General features: G+C 43.1%; 1 protein-coding gene across 1 annotated transcript in view; it reads left to right on the top strand.

Moving 5' to 3' along the window:
- The window catches only part of LOC115205974 (leucine-rich repeat and fibronectin type III domain-containing protein 1-like protein), a 114,073-nt gene extending 107,078 nt beyond the window's left edge, over nucleotides 1–6,995 (top strand). Inside the window, exon 7 of the transcript XR_003880715.1 lies at nucleotides 6,595–6,995. The gene's annotated coding sequence lies outside the window, so the exon portion shown is untranslated. The remainder of the gene's footprint in view (nucleotides 1–6,594) is intronic.
- The last annotated feature ends 9,748 nt before the right edge of the window (nucleotides 6,996–16,743 follow it).

The following is a 16,743-nucleotide window of genomic DNA, read 5'->3' as shown; positions in this document are numbered from 1 at the left end:
GGGGTCTTGTAGTTTAATTGGTTGTTTATATCATATGACTAGGGGCTGGCGCCAAGAGTTGGAGGTATTTACTTTCAGGTGTCACTTTGAATAATCTAACAGAGTAAAACATTTGGTACACCCCAAAAAAAGAAACATGGTTTTCACTAGTGAAAGTTCTTTGCCTTAAAGATAGTTAAACGCTATTTGATGTTTTTTTTAAAACTTATATTAAAGCCATGCTTAAGGTTATGAATGGAACCTGTATGGCTATATCAAGAACCCTTTCCTTAGGTTCTAAAGAACCATTAAACCATTAAATAGGTTAAACTTTATATAGCACCAAAATAGAGGGTTCATTTCAATCCATTGTCAAGGCAAGTATGGAAAGTATGTTTATTGTCATATGCAAGAAGTAGAGTAATACCTTACAATGAAATGCTTACTTGCATGTAGGCCAACAGTACAAAATATACTAATACTCAATCTAAAAGATTAATAACACTGGATCAAAGGGTACAGGCAGTTAAAAGGGATAAAATGTTGAGTGCATATTTAATAAAAAAAGAAAAATAAATATATGTTGGCATTATATCGCAAGCCACAATCGACCCAAATGTACCCTGCCATAATGAATACGGACTTGTTTGCTGTATTTGGCCCACTGTTGGCCCACATAGGACTGGCCCCTGCGAGGCAAAGCCAGCAGTGCCAAACAGTTGCCGCAGTGGCCCGGAATCGTCTGCTATCTAGGTTGAAAGAGCAATTACGGTTAAGTGCTTTGCTCAAGGGTACTTAGACAGATTTTTCACCTAGTCAGCTTGGGGATTTGATCCAGCAACCTTTTGGTTACTGGCCCAAGACTCTTAACCACTAGGCTACCTGCCGCCACCTGCTGCCCTATTTTATGTGCTAACATGAAACGTTTTGTTTATTTAAGTCAATTAATACGTTTCTTGGAGGGCATGCATGTGGGTGGTCATTTCCCAGGAGGCCTATGAGATCCTACTTAATTATTCTCACATCAATGAAAGGTTTGTGCTTTCTAGAGATTTATCCAGTGACCTTGTCATGGCTTAGGTCTATGTTATCTTAGATCACTGCAGTGGTCATAGTATACCATAGTACAGCCAAACACAGATCAATCCCATTAACATTTTATCCCACAACTTATTGCAGGTGATTTCTCACCCTTGCCCAGCTTGTGTTCAGACAGGGCTTGGGTGACGGCCATTCTACAATTTGTACGACAAGGTGATTACAAGGTGATCTGGTCCTATCGTGTGATAGAGAGGAGGGATGTTACAGTGAAGGGCCTCTGCTATTACATATCGGCTTTCTGAAACAAAGCAAGGGAGGTATGCATAATTGATAATTGCAGCTATTTCTCGCCTCAGACGTAAACCTTGCCATCAATTCCCCTGCGAACTCTTTCTTTTACCTGCTAACATCTGAGAGCACAGAAGCGTGTCGAGAAGGGAGGGGAAATGAAGAGGAGAGTGCAATGTGAACATGCTCTGGAGCGTCACTTTATGTCTTAACGAATAGTTTCACTCTACTCTCACTCTGATGGCTGGCTTTTGCCTTTGATAGTTGAGAGTAAACTGACCGTTAATATATTTTATCCGCAAACTAATTGTGTGTCTGTCTAATTAATAATATGTCAGTGGTGGGTGGACAGGTGCTTTTGTTTTGTATTTTTCGTTGGATACTAATGTGGAGAGGGTTGAGGTGTAGTGATGTGTGAAATCAGGGGACTCCATTGTTCTAAGCCCTCACCATTCCGGGGTGGACAGGGACAAATGGAAAGGCTCAGCCAGCTGTCAGTACCTAGGCCCGGGCCATGAAATCACTATTGATAAGACATATCTCACCATCAAGCATGAGTTTGAGAAATGAGACAGGTTTAAGGTTAGACTTGAAAGAGATGAGATGAAGCCAAGATAGATGTGTGTGTGTGTGTCTATTTCATTAATCTAAAACTGAGTTCAAACAGCCTGGTATCGTCAGCTTTCTGTCTCACAAAATAACATGAGGATTGGAAAACAGAACCACTTTAAAAGGATCGTAGTTCTGCTGCTGGTGTAATTTCCTAATTAGTGTTTTTGTCTTTTCATCGCCCTTGCTTTGATTAGCAATATGTAGGATACGTGTGCAGGGCGTATGTGTTTTCATACATATGTATGTGTGTGTGCATGCCTGTTTGTGTGTGCATGCCTGCGTGTGTGTGCATGCCTGCGTGTGTGTGCGTGTGTGTGTGTGTGTGTGTGTGTGTGTGTGTTTGTTGTGAGAACAGAACACCATGCCTCTCATATTTACACATGATTCCACCCTCAAGACAATTATGGTGCTCCTACAATACATACACCACACAAACAAAAAGCAGATGATGCTTTATATATCACAACCACTGCCAAATGTAATTAATTACTACTGTACCAAGAGGGCTTCAAATGTCAGGAGAGGAATTTATTTAGCAAATTTTGCAGCTTTCTTTATTGTCATGGCTGTGTGTTGGCTTTAATCAGGGACGTAGTTTCTGCTTTCTGGGTGTTTGAAGCATTGGGCCTCGGAGGCACGCTGCAGCTCAATTTAAACTTGGCACTAATTCCAAACAGTTGCAAAGACATGGATTCTGTTTCTTTTTGTCACACAGCCGGTCTGCGCCCAGAAAAATATATTTATATACCGAGTGGCAATACCATTCTTGTCTCTACGCGTTTGTATTCAGCAAGTACAGAATCAAGTTGGGGGCTGCCATTTTTTGGCTGCATGTGCTATGATCCTTATTGCTCAGGAGAAACCCCCCCCCCCAAAAAAAAAAAAAATCTGCACAAAAACAACAAACAAAATTGATTGACTTTAGATTGCTATCAACACCTTGCTAAAATAGGCCTGGGAGAAATCAATTATGATGTGTTGTATGGCTTGATGGCGACCATCTTCCCATCCTCCCACACTTAGCATTAAGTTGTGTCAAGTCTCCTGCCTCATTTCTCTTGCAATTAAAGTATCGTTATGTGGCTAATCGTTGCTCCATGCTGATGACGCAGTGATAAGCCTGTTACCCAATGTATCAGCAGCGGCATAGCGCCTGATGATCACAGGTCCCTGGCATCAATAAACAGGTTGTTTAGAGTGAGATCACAGAGGTCTCCCCACTAATAAAAGTCAAGAACAGCAGGCTAAATGGTCTGTGCTGAACTGTCTGAAATCTCAGCTATGGCGTCGCTATGCAAACATTATGTAAACAAGCTCTGTTATTATTTGGGAGACAGAATGACGTTCGGCTCAGATATCATAGGGCAGAACCGAGGCGGCAGGGGACATTAGGTTGTAGGCTCTATTTGTTTTCATTTCGTCACTTTGTCATGATCTTCTGATCAGGGAAAATGCAAAGGAGGCTACTGAGCTTCACAATACCACAGTGATGGTTTTATTAAAGAGATTTTGCCAGTTTTGGTGACTAAAAGACATCTAAAACCAAGGGCAAAATACTGTTGTTATCCCTCTCCCTCTAGCCAGACAATGTGAAACAGCAACAATATCAACATCCCATGTAAAAAGGTGAGATGATGAAAGGCGGTGTGGAGAATAAATTACTGTCTGCCCCCTGAACAGTGTCTGGGTCGGCAGGCATTGGATGGCATTCGGAGAGAGATTTGTGTGGCAGACACACTGAGGTGATTCATTTCAGATGATCATTGGATGATTGCCCCAGGGGGCGGATTGCAATCCATAATACAGCCGGTCCCAATTTATATCTCCTGCTCAGGCCACAATTAATTGCATAATCAATAGGTACTGATGAGAAGCAAGGTGTGATGATGGGAATCATAATTAGGGTAGTGTAAATATCATGGCACAAGGCGAGACCCAGATGCTGACACAAGAGGCAGATGGTTGGAGTCTTACAATATTTATTAATCCAATAGGGTAAGGCAAGAGAATGGTCGTGGACAGGCAAAAGGGTCAAAACCAGTTCAGAGTCCAAAAGGTACCGATGGGCAGGCAGAATCAAGGTCAGGGCAGGCAGGCGGGAAAGTAGTCCAGAGTCAGGCAGGGATCAAAACTGGGAAGACTATCAAAAAGAGAATATCAAAAGGAGTAAGGGAAAAACACGCTGGTTGACTTGACAAACATACAAGACAAACTGGCACAGAGAGACAGGAAACACAGGGATAAATACACTGGGGAAAATAGGCGACACTTGGAGGTCATGGAGACAATCACAGGAACAGGTGAAACAGATCAGGGTGTGACAGTAAAAGAGTCTGACAATGTGTATCGGACTGACCCCTCCATGGAATACACTTATTGCCCTTGGAACATTGTCAAATTTCTCGGAACATTTCTAGAGTGGCGGATGCAATGTTGGTCCTGTCCTCATTCAGGTCCAATATCCTTTCCCCTGGATGGTGATAGAAGATCATAGAAATAGCTCAATGGTGCATGCTCAGCACAAGGTTTGTTTGTAAATGGATGTAAATTAAGCTATTTCGTATACACTCGCTAAAAATAGTGTTTGATGCAACACCACGAATGGTTTAGAACAAGTGGCAGGCCTAATGGAAAGCAAGCTACGGTATGATGCTATAATCTAGTGTACAAATAGGTCGCCCTTACTCAGTTTGATACTTACACGTTTAAAGTGGTTAAGGAAATACAGAAAGATATTTCTGCACTTTTGCAGAATCCAAGCGCTTCGTAATATGTGGTTGTGCTTCAAGAGAGACTCTCCTGCTGTGCCAATGAGCGAGTAGTAGAGAAGGCAGGTTCTGCTTTGGGTAGACGCTAGCTGACTTTATCAACGCTCCCACGCTGGGAGGGAGAGGCAGAGAACGCCCATGGTCACTAAGGTCCTGAAGCAGAATACGTCACACTAAAAGCCATACATTTTTTTCACAGGATAAAGCCTGCTATAGACTAGTCCAGAACATGTTGAATGGGAATGTAAAATAAAAATAAATTCAAGTCACTTGTTATAGTACACTTTGATATTGAAAAGCAAATTGTTTGTTTGAATGCGTTGGGGGTGAAGATGTAATGGCCCCCTATGCTTCGAATGGACAATCTACTTCTGCCTCGTGAAGTCAGCATTAAGTGACTGAAAACACTTTCATGCAGTTATGGTTTTTTGACATGCTAGTACATTCAGCCAACTGAGAAGCACAAATAAGTACCCTCTCAACTCCTCCACTTTATAGGCCTCAGTCCACTCAGTGCTTTCAGCATCAAACATGTTAGCCTGATATACAAGGGAACAGTATTTCCAAAATGGCATCCATAATTGTAGCTCTTGCTCTCGCACCTGTTCAGCCTCTTCTCTCCAATACAAACCACCTGCGGTGCCAGCTAGTCAGCTACTTCCAGGTGCCATACACAGTGATACGCCAACAGAGAGCCTATATATAGAGGGTAGTGCATACGGCCCAGTACATCACCGGGGCCAAGCTTCCTGCCACCCAGGATCTCTATACCAGGCAGTGTCAGAGGAAGGCCCTAAAAATTGTCAAAGACTCCAGCCACCCTAGTCATAGACTGTTCTCTCTGCTATCGCACGGCAAGCGGTACTGGAGCACCAATTCTAGTACCATGAGGCTTCTAAACAGGTTCTATCCCCAAGCCATAAGACTCCTGAACAGCTAATCAAATGGCTACCCAGACTTATTTTTTACTTTTTTGGGGGGTATTTTCTTAAAACTGCATTGTTGGTTAATGGCTTGTAAGTAAGCATTTCACTACACATGTTGTATTCGGCGCATGTGACAAATGCAATTTGATTTGATTTATATAGCAGCATTTTTCAAAGTGCCTAGTTCAGTATGTAGATGTAAGCAAAAGTGATCATTTAAAATGTCTGCCAGGCTTGTTTTCAGCTCACTACCTGCCATGCATCCATAGCCATGAAATGTCCAGCCCGATGGGAGGCTTAGTCAGGCTACTATAAGGACTCGGCTGTCTGAGCTGACCGGCTTAACTCCTATCACTGTTCTGTTGACAGTGCGTGAGACATTGAGGATGAGTCTAAGGCCGAGGAGTCCCAAATGTAATCTTGCGCTATACTGGAAAAGCATCTGGTCAATTCAATGGCTGTTTAATGGCACTGGTTTGTTGTTTTATAATCCTGTTTTGTTTCATAGCCACGCAGGCATGCTCACCACGGTTTGGCCAGTGCTGTGAGGAAGGCTGCAAGTCATGGCTGCCAGTCATTTACATTTGTATCAAACAGCAGTAGAACACAACACTGCATGGATCCATCAGAGTGCATTGTCCAAGCACAGTGGCCGTATGGCTGCCTGTGTTTGTGAAGCTTCCTGTGTTTGTATTAAACTGTACTTGGGTCTATTGTGTTTATGGAAATGTTATGGATGTTCTCTGTTTCATTATATATAAAGCCTTAGTATGCCAGGGATTCAATAAATTTAACACTGGTCAAGGAGAACCAGTATCATCACTATACTTCAGGAGCTAAATTGTTGGCTGATCTTTATGAAGCCCTTTCAATTATCAACCTGGATTAAGTGGGCTTGTATGTGTGGTCAACTGTAACTGATGTGAGGCCAGAATAGAACATATTCCTCACTGATTTCGCTGTCTCTCCTTTCTCTGCAGGTATGTGCTGTGTTTTGTCCATCCAGACTCCGAGGACCCAAGGATATATAGGAGGAAGAACTCCAACCAACAGGGACTAAGCAAACTGAACCGCATGTCTGTGCATCACCACCACCTCTTCGTCACAATGGTCTTCATCACCCTCTCCTCCTGTGTTGCGTTTTTTTTTCACCTTTGAGCTGAACCCAGTGAGAACTGAATCAAACAGACAGACTTAAAGAAAAAACGCTCACTGCTGGGGACTCACCTTCTGTGTTGTCCGTCACTTTTTATTTGGCTTTATCTTTTGTATCTGTACATAACGCAATTCCAAATCTTATAGTTTTGTACATGTAATTTTTCTGGTGTGTGAAATTTTTCTAATAAAATAAAAAAGTGGATTCATTCCCTAGAGACTAACAGGCCTGTTTGTGGCTGATGATTTACCTTCTGTTACACCTTCTTCTCTCCTTTTTTCTTCTCTCCATCCCCTCCTCATATATTCTCCCTATACAAACCTATTACACCCACACCCTATCCCCACCTCGCCTATTTCTGCCTCATGGCACCATGTAGCCAATAACCTGTGTTACCCCATGGTTGTATCACAATGGCAGCCAATCCAAATGACTTTACAGGGAAAAAGGGATCCCAGAGGTAAAAATAAATTAGGTTTGAATCGTCCAAGAGCGTCAAGTCCAGCCCTCTATATATATTACCCCACCAGTCCTACAGCCTTCTAATGGAGGTATTCATCATTAGTATCGGTGTTAGCCTCTCTCCCCTACCTAGTAGGCTTTATTTCTGAGAACTCAATTCCACTGACTTCTTTTTATGTTTTTCCCCCTGACCCTCAAAGCCGACATGAATTCAAACACTGCAATTTGCACAGATTCTCTGGTGGTGTTTTTCACCGTCTGTTGCCTGTGAATCTGATCCAAGTCAGGCATTGAACCAACATAATGCTTCGTGTGAATGGGATATCTTATTTAAAGTGCTAGACCCTGGTGTTTATGACTGTTTACAGCCCACCTAAAGGCTTGCTGAGAGATGTGTGCCATGAGAGTAATGACTGTCTGCCGCTGTGCTAAATCATCGTAATGCTGTTATTACATACGTCATAAAATTGAGAAATCATCAGTATTTCCTCTTGACAGGAGATCGAACGATCTCACTGGCATCAATACAGGGGAACATCGAGGTGCAGAAATAGGTGATTGCCAAGCAGAAAATGAATGCTAACCTCAGTCACTTTGAGAGTTAAAGTGCATTCGATATCCAGTGCCAGTCAAAAGTTTGCTATTTTCTACATTGTAGAATAATAGTGAAGACATCAAAACTATGAAGTGACATATATGGAATCATGTAGTAACCAAAAAAGTGTTAACCTTTTCATATGTGAGTTCCAAATCTCTCTAATGGTTGCCCCAGCATGATTTTTTTATGCACGTGATGTTAGAATGTTCTCTCCATTCCAGAATGGGATTGTTACACAGCAGTACATTTAATCCGCGCTGCCCTCAAACCATTATTTATAGGCTGTTTTCAACTTGTCAATTTCAAATGATTTTCTAACAAGTTTTTATTTTCTAAAAACAGTTTGAATTGAGGTGTGTTCCGCCTCCTCATTCATATACATAAAAGTAAGTCCTTTTTACTTTTGCGGACAATTAAGTTTTTTGACATTTCTGACCCAGGACAAAATACCCCAAGCGCTTCCCAATTGTTTGTGCAGTTCAAGTCTGCAGACATTTGCGCATCTCCCGTCCTGCACACACGTGTTCACATTTTTCATCTATTGCCTGCATCGCAATCATTGTTGTTTTCGTTACCAATAATAACTTTGGAAATGTGTGCGTTTCTAGCAAAGTAAGTGCCTTATTACGTTATAATAGTTTCTGTATGTCGTGTTATGGCGTTTCTACTGCAGCTCACTGTATGTATGGAGCATAATATATTTGTGTATATTCCTTATACCCGCAGACACGCGAGGTAACGTTACTCATTTCCTAAACCTTTATGGTGTTATATTCAATCGTGCTTATGTAGCTCGCTACATTCTTCTATTAGCTCTGTAAAACAATGCTAATTGCGTCAGAGAAGTATTAGCTTGTGTTGTATTTTGAAGCTACCCTGGCCTTACGGCTCCCAAGTGGCGCAGTGGTCTAGGGCACAGCATCTTAAATCCAGGCTGCGTTTCTATCAAAGTAAGTGCCTTATTAGGTTAATAGTTTATATATGTGATTTGTAACTGTATGTCCAATTATAAAAAATACCTTGTTCAGTAATCATCTCACCTGTTACTTGGCGGTGAACTATGTGGTCATTGAGGGCATCGTCGGTCAGATGGAAAAATATCTTCTTATACCACTTGGTCATTTTCCGAGTGTATTCCACAAAGCTGTTTATCATGTCCGTCTTATCCACTGGCCCCATTTTGAGGTTATAGTCAAGCACGCAGTCTGGTTTGATTTTTCTCTCTCCCGTCAGGTGGTCCACCTTCCCTGTGGCCAATATGGTTGCTGTATGGACAGTGGAGAGGACATGGACGTCTCGTTTGTCATGCCACTTTACTGCCAGCTGTTGACCGTTCTCCTTGAACTCTACCTCCTCTCTCTGCATCTTCCTGCCTCCGAATACCGGCATCCCCTTCCTGATCGACCTGACTGTGCCACAGGCCACTGTGCTGTTGGAGAGCAGATGCTGGAAGAATGTGGGACTGCTGTAACAATTGTCCACATACAAAGTGTGTCCCTTGCTGAGATGAAGAGCCAGCATGGTCATCAACACGGACCCGGACACCCCAAACCCCTCATAATGTTGGATGTCAGTGGTGGACCCTGTGTAAACTATAATTTCCTGGACAAATCCTGTCTTCACGTCACACATGACAAAGAACTTGACCCCAAACCTGTGCCTTTTGGAGGGAATATATTGACGGAACGTCAGGGACTCATCAATGCATAGGTCCTTGTATGCCACAAAGACCCGACCAAAGGCTGATGTCATTTCTTATTTTGTATAACGGGTCATTTAGGATGGCAGTAGCATTGTTGATGAAATAGAACTAGGAAGCGGTCTTGGGAAAAGAGGTTGGCTAAGAAGAGAGTTGCAAACATAGGATCTGTGCTCCAGTATTCTCTTAGGAAGTTCTTCTTTACTATCCCCATGAGAAGGACTGTCACCAGGAAGGTATACATTTCACTAATTGTGGTTGTCACCCATTTAGCGAGTTTCCCACTCACTCCTGGCTCTCTCTTCTCTTGTAGCTCCAAGGATTGGCGATTGGTCTCCTCTACTATGTCTCCCACCAGCTCCTCTGTCAGAAACAACTTGAAGCACTCTGCCTCAGATGGAAATGGCAAGGGGCATGGCACTCCAGACTTGGACTCATCAAAGCAAACACCAGGGCCAAGAGGGGTGAAATGGCTGGCGGCCTTCCAGCTACCACTGAACTCCAGTACTTCATCCACTTTCGGTCTGCCTTCATCACCACCAGCATCTTCAAAAGGACCTGGGACTTCGTCAGTGGACAAGGAGTCCTCAGATCCAGGGTTTTCAATGGCTACAAGGTTGGGGGGCAGCTCCTCACTGTTAGAATCTGATTCCTGACTTTCATACTCAGACTCATTGTCAGAATTTAAAAAATCTCCAAAATTTCCGCATTTGTGAGTTGTCTCCTTTTGAAAGACATTGCTAATGCTACAGCTTAGCTCACTAGCTACATACATAAACAACAACACTGAATGGCTCAGAGTGGGAGTGAGAGGTTACGTGATTGACTGCCGGCACGCACCACTTGTATTAGTAAATCACTATCAGAAAATGTTTTGTGTGGTAATTATTTATATATTTACTGCTTTATTCACGTTTTCAAGTTCTATTGACAAATCATGCATTCCGATTCTTGCATAGATTGTAATGGGCACATACGTGTGTAAAATACTTTTTTGAAGGTTGTAATGATTATGATGAGCTTAGCTAATTCCAGCTGTGTGTGGAGCCATGTTTGTTGACATACAATGCATTCTGGGTTTCACGTAATCGTCTGTCGAACCAAATATGTTATAACAAAATGAGGTGAGTAAGGGTTCACACATTTTTTGAGAACTTCCGGAAATGAATGGTGGGTTGTGAACGATGGTAGACAACACCCCCTTCAACATGCGTACAATAAACAGACCAAACTCATCTTGTCTTCTCTTATTTTGGGTTTTGTGAGAGAGAGAAAAAAAGCATGGCAGTGCGCAGAAACGACCCATTACTTTAGATTTTCAGAGAGTGTTTTACTCAATTATTTTGATCAATGGTGAGCTCACCCGTGATGTGATTAATTATAAATAGTCATTTCTATTAGTTAATTCATATTGTAGTTCTTGTCATAATATGGACTTGGTCTTTTACCCAATATGGCTATCTTCTGTATAGCCCCCCCCCCCCACCCACCTTGTCACAACACAACTGATTGGCTCAAATGCAGTAAGAAGCAAACAAATTCCACAAATTAACTTTTAACAAGGCCCACTGAAATGCGTTCTAGGTGACTACCTCATGAAACTGGTTGAGAGAATGCCAAGAGTGTACAAAGCTGTCATCAAGTGACTACTTAGAAGAATCTCAAATATAAAATATATTTTGATTTCTTTAACACTTTTTTGGTTACTACATGATTCCATGTGTTATTTCATAGTTTTGATGTCTTCACTATTATTCAACAATGTAGGAAATAGTGAAAATAAAGAAAAACCCTTGAAGAGAGTTGCAAACCTTTGACTGGTACTGTATGTATTGGGGGGACATTTTTATTTAGGAAACTCTCTTTCGGACTCTCTCTCACATACACCCACATACAGTCCACATTCACCCTAGATTTTCCCTTTTCCTTTTTTCCCCACCACAGACAGTACTGGTTTCCAGTTGATGGAATGTGGGACAGGGGTGATGGTTAAAGGCCATGTGTGTAAGGACATTCTGTAAGGACAGAAGCTAGGAGACGAGAAGCAAGTACAGGGAGTGAACATTTAATAAATAACTGACATGAAACAAACAAGGATATCATCTGAACAGGGGAAACATAACTGCAATAACGCTGATACCGGGAACAAACTGAGGAACAGACAGATATAGAAGGGGAAAGTCCAGGTGAGTCCAATATCGTGCTGATGAGTGTAATGATGGTGACGTGTGAGTAATGATGGGCAGCCTGGCGCCCTTAAGCGCCAGGGAGGAGGAGCAGGCGTGTCAATGTGTATTGGATTTCTTTATTGAGTAATTCATTACTTGTGTAGACAACAGTACTTTTGTAATACACCATTCTGCAAATGTAGGCAACGGTCATAGAGGAAATCGGCACTTATCAGCTGATTTGAGAAGTCCGTCTGTGATAGGGTGATTTTAATTCTTGAACATGATGTTACACTCGCCAGCATACCGAGATAGTAATAGACTGGCTCTAACTCATCTTGGGACAATATTGGTACTTACTGCGTGGGCTAGATATTTCTGTTATACTATAAGTTATTGTTTATGCACATTGGGACAACAAATGGTTACTTAATGCTATCTTCAAGTTAAACCTTTCATTGTCTGAAAATGTATTACAGATGATAGAACTCTGTCACACTGAACTTTGTCACCAAATTCACAGCTCGCACAACATCCCCCTGTCACGCCCTGGCCATAGAGAGGTTTTTGTTCTCTATTTTGGTTAGGCCAGGGTGTGACTAGGGTGGGCATTTTATGTCCTTTTTTCTATGTTTTTGTATTTCTTTGTTTTGGCCTGGTATGGCTCTCAATCAGGGACAGCTGTACATCGTTGTCACTGATTGGGAGCCATACTTAGGCAGCCTGTTTTCCTTTGGGGTTTGGTGGGTGGTTGTTTTCTGTCTTGTGTGTTCACCTGGCAGAACTGTTGGCTTTTGTTTTCTTGTTTTATTTAAAGTGTCATTAAAGTTAATATGAGCACTTACCACGCTGCATCTTGGTCCCCTCTGTCAGACGATTGTTACACCCCCAAAGCTTTTTCAGAATTAGTTATTTCCTGGATTCTTTCTCAACAAAACTGGGCCTTGAAGGCATATTTTCAGCATAGTGTGGATTGGTTGGCACAGTTTTGGGACCGCAGGTAGCCTAGTGGTTAGAGCATAAGGTTGCAAGATCAAATCCCCGAGCTGACAAGGTAAAAATCTGTCGTTCTGCCTCTGAACAAGGCAGTTAACCCACTGTTCCTAGGCCATCCTTGAAAATAAGAATTTGTTCTTAACTGACTTGCCTAGTTAAATAAAGGTTAAAAAAACTGTAAACCTCTTTGTCAAGGACCTTGGCAAACCTCTCAAACACTATCATTCTCTCTCTCTTGTCCCACTTTAACAGATGCTGTAACTCCAGAGTTGAAGAATGAGGTTCTTTGTGACATTAACAGATTGTTGAGAAGTTGTCAATGGTGAGAAGGGGATGCTAGGTGTATTGTATTGAAAAAGCAGTGACAGCTACATTATTCTGAGAAGCGAAATGAAGAATAGGCCTGTTAAAGTCAGGCACCACAGGCTGAAATAAAAACATTTGCATTTACGTATAGTGCCTTCAGAAAGTATTCACACCCCTTGACGTTTTCCACATTTGGTTATGTTACAACCTGAATTTCAAATTGATTAAATTGAGATGTGTCACTGGCCAACACGCAATATCCCATAATGTTAAAGTGGAATTGTGCTTTTAGACATTTTTACAAATTAATAAAAAATGAAAAGCCAACATTTTTTGAGTCACTAAGTATTCAACCCCTTTGTTTTGACACGGCGAAATAAGTTTAGAAAAAAAAATTGCAAGTCACAATAAGTTGCATGGACTCACTATGTGTAATAATAGTGTTTAACATGATTTTTTAACGACTACCTCATCTCTGTACCCCACACATACAATTATCTGTGAGGTTCCTCAGTCAACCATTGAACTTCAAACACAGGTTCAACCACAAAGACCAGGGAGGTTTTCCAATGCCTCACAAAGAAGGGCACCTATTGGTAGATGGGGAAAAATTAAAAAGCAGACATTGAATATCCCTTTGAGCGTGGTGAAGTTATTCATTACACTTTGGTCATTACACCCAGTCACTACAAAGATACAGTTTGCTGGAGAGGAAGGAGACCACTCAGGGATGTTACCATGAGGCCAATGGTGACTTTAAAACAGTTTACAGAGTTCAATGGCTGTGACTGGAGAAAACTGAGGATGGATCAACAACATTGTAGTTACTCTACAATACTAACCTCAATGACAGAGTGAAAAAAGGAAGCCTGTACAGAATTAAAGTATTCCAAAACATGCATCTTGTTTGCAATAAGGCACTGAAGTAAATCTGCAAGAAATTTGGCAAATCAATTTGTGCCCTGAATACAAAGGGTTATGTTTAGGGAAAATCCAACACATCACTGAGTACCAGTCTTCATATTTTCAAGCATGGTGGTGGCTGCATCATGTTATGGGAATGCTTGTCATTGGCAAGGACTAGAGGAGTTTTTTTAGGATAAAAAGAAAAGGAATAGAGCTAAGTTCATATATTGTGTGTAGATGGGTTAGAAAACAAAAAATGTAATCCATTTTTAATTCAGGCTGTAACACAACAACGTTTGCAATAAGTCAAGGGGTATGAATACATTCTGAAGGCACTGTATCAATTTTGAGATTTGTTCTTATTTTGGTTCATTTAAAAAAATGCTAAAACTTGATGAAAATGTATATTTTCTTTAGTGTATCGTACTACCGTCATGAACATTTAAATGAATTTTAACCACTTTAAAATGGACACACATCAATCATTTTTAACACATAACTTAAAAGCCCATTTCATAAAGAATGTTACAAACTGGACTATATTTAGTAACTTACTTTGAAGTTATGGTGATTGGGTCTAAATAGGTGTTTGGCATTTGGTAATCTAAATTCAGTGTACTTGTCTTTAACTACCCTTTCCCGAAAGTCAGACTCTTCCCACACACCAATTCATTTACCAAGTATTGTGTGGTTATCCTTGGATATATTGTCCAGACTTACCCAGAGGCAATTGTTGATATGTTATCAATTTTTTATTCTACAAAACATTTTCTTTGGAAAAATGTCCACAAATGCATTTTTCATGCATGTCTTTAGTATTTTACATATAGAATGATCAAAAAAATGGTGACCTACCGGCTCAAATCGGTCTTATGTAGCAACATTTTAAATAGTGTTTTTTACATTGGATAAAAGTAGAGACACAGAGCTACAATATCATATATCACACACTACAGTTGAGGAACAACGGGAAAGTAATTGAGCTTTGAAAGTTGATAAACTTGTAAACTCACTTTTGAGAAAAGCCTTTGAATCTTTTGGTACTACTACTAGAGAGCCCTTCTTTGTTGTAACGGATTGGCAGTCGTGGTGAAGGAATGAGGCACAGGAAGCAGCGAGCACAGGGTAGTGGCGTATTTAATGTAGACTCACTACTGAAACAAAATATTCCCAAACACAGGGGAGAAAGTACACACGGCGTAGAATAGCGCCGACACGAACATGAACCGTTAACATTGAAATAATCCCGTACAACACGGAAGCGGACCAGCTCACATAAATAGCCCCGCTAATTAACCACACTCAACACAGGTGCACAAAACCAAAAAAAGGGAAAACCAAAAAGGGGAATCAGTGGCAGCTAATAGGCCGGTGACGACGACCGCCGAGCGCCACCCGAGCAGGAGGGGGCGCCACCGTCGGTGGGAATCGTGACAGTACCCCCCTCCTGACGCGCGGCTCCCGCAGCGCGCCGACACCGGCCTCGAGGACGACCCGGAGGGCGAGGCGCAGGGCGATCCGGACGGAGGCGATGGAAATCCTTCAACATGGATGGGTCCAAGACGTCCTCCGCCGGCACCCAGCACCTCTCCTCCGGGCCGTACCCCTCCCAGTCCACGAGGTACTGCAGGCCCTTCGCCCGGCGTCTCGAGTACCGAATGGCCCATACGCTGTACGCCGGGGACCCCCCGATGTCCAGAGGGGGTGGAGGGACCTCCAGCACCTCAACTTCCTGCAGGGGACCAGCTACCACCGGCCTGAGGAGAGACACATGAAACGAGGGGTTAATACGGTAATAGGAAGGGAGTTGTAACCGATAACACACCTCGTTTATCCTCCTCAGGACTTTAAATGGCCCCACACACTGCGGACCCAGCTTCCGGCAGGGCACGCGGAGGGGCAGGTTCCGGGTCGAGAGCCAGACCCTGTCTCCCGGTACGAACACGGGTGCCTCACTGCGGTGGCGGTCAGCACTCCTCTTCTGCCGTCCACTGGCCTCCTTTAGGGAGTCCTGGACGGCTCTCCAGGTCTCCTTGGAGTGCTGTACCCAGTCCTCCACCGCAGGAGCCTCAGTCTGACTCCGGTGCCATGGTGCCAGGACCGGCTGGTAACCCAAAACACACTGAAAGGGTGACATGTTAGCAGAGGAGTGGCGAAGTGAGTTCTGGGCTAACTCCGCCCAGGGAATGTACCTCGCCCACTCCCCTGGCCGGTCCTGGCAATACGACCTCCTGGTTCACCCTCTCCGCCTGCCCATTGCTCTCGGGGTGAAAACCGGAGGTCAAACTGACCGAGACCCCCAGCCGCTCCATAAACGCCCTCCAGACCCTGGATGTGAACTGGGAACCTCGATTAGAGACAATGTCCTCCGGCACCCCGTAGTGCCGGAAGACGTGGGTAAATAGGGCCTCCGCAGTCTGCAGGGCCGTAGGGAGACCGGGCAATGGGAGGAGACGGCAGGACTTAGAGAACCGATCCACAACCACCAGAATCGCAGTGTTCCCCTGAGAGGGGGGAAGATCTGTCAAGAAATCTATAGACAGGTGCGACCATGGCCGTTGTGGAACGGGGAGGGGCTGTAACTTCCCTCTCGGTAGATGCCTAGGAGCCTTACTCTGAGCGCACACCGAACAGGAAGAGACAAAGAACCTCACGTCCTTAGCCAAGGTGGGCCACCAGTACTTCCCCCTGAGACTCCGCACTGTCCTCGCCACACCAGGATGACCCGCCGTAGGTAGCGTGTGCGCCCATCGAATCAAACGATCACGAACACCGAGCGGCACATACATGCGACCCACCGTAACCTGCGCATTCGCAGGTTCCAACACTAATGCCCGC

This window comes from Salmo trutta, chromosome 13 (genome assembly GCF_901001165.1).
Source record: "Salmo trutta chromosome 13, fSalTru1.1, whole genome shotgun sequence".
Taxonomy (NCBI): Eukaryota; Metazoa; Chordata; class Actinopteri; order Salmoniformes; family Salmonidae; genus Salmo; species Salmo trutta.
This window is presented reverse-complemented; position numbering and strand designations above follow the sequence as displayed.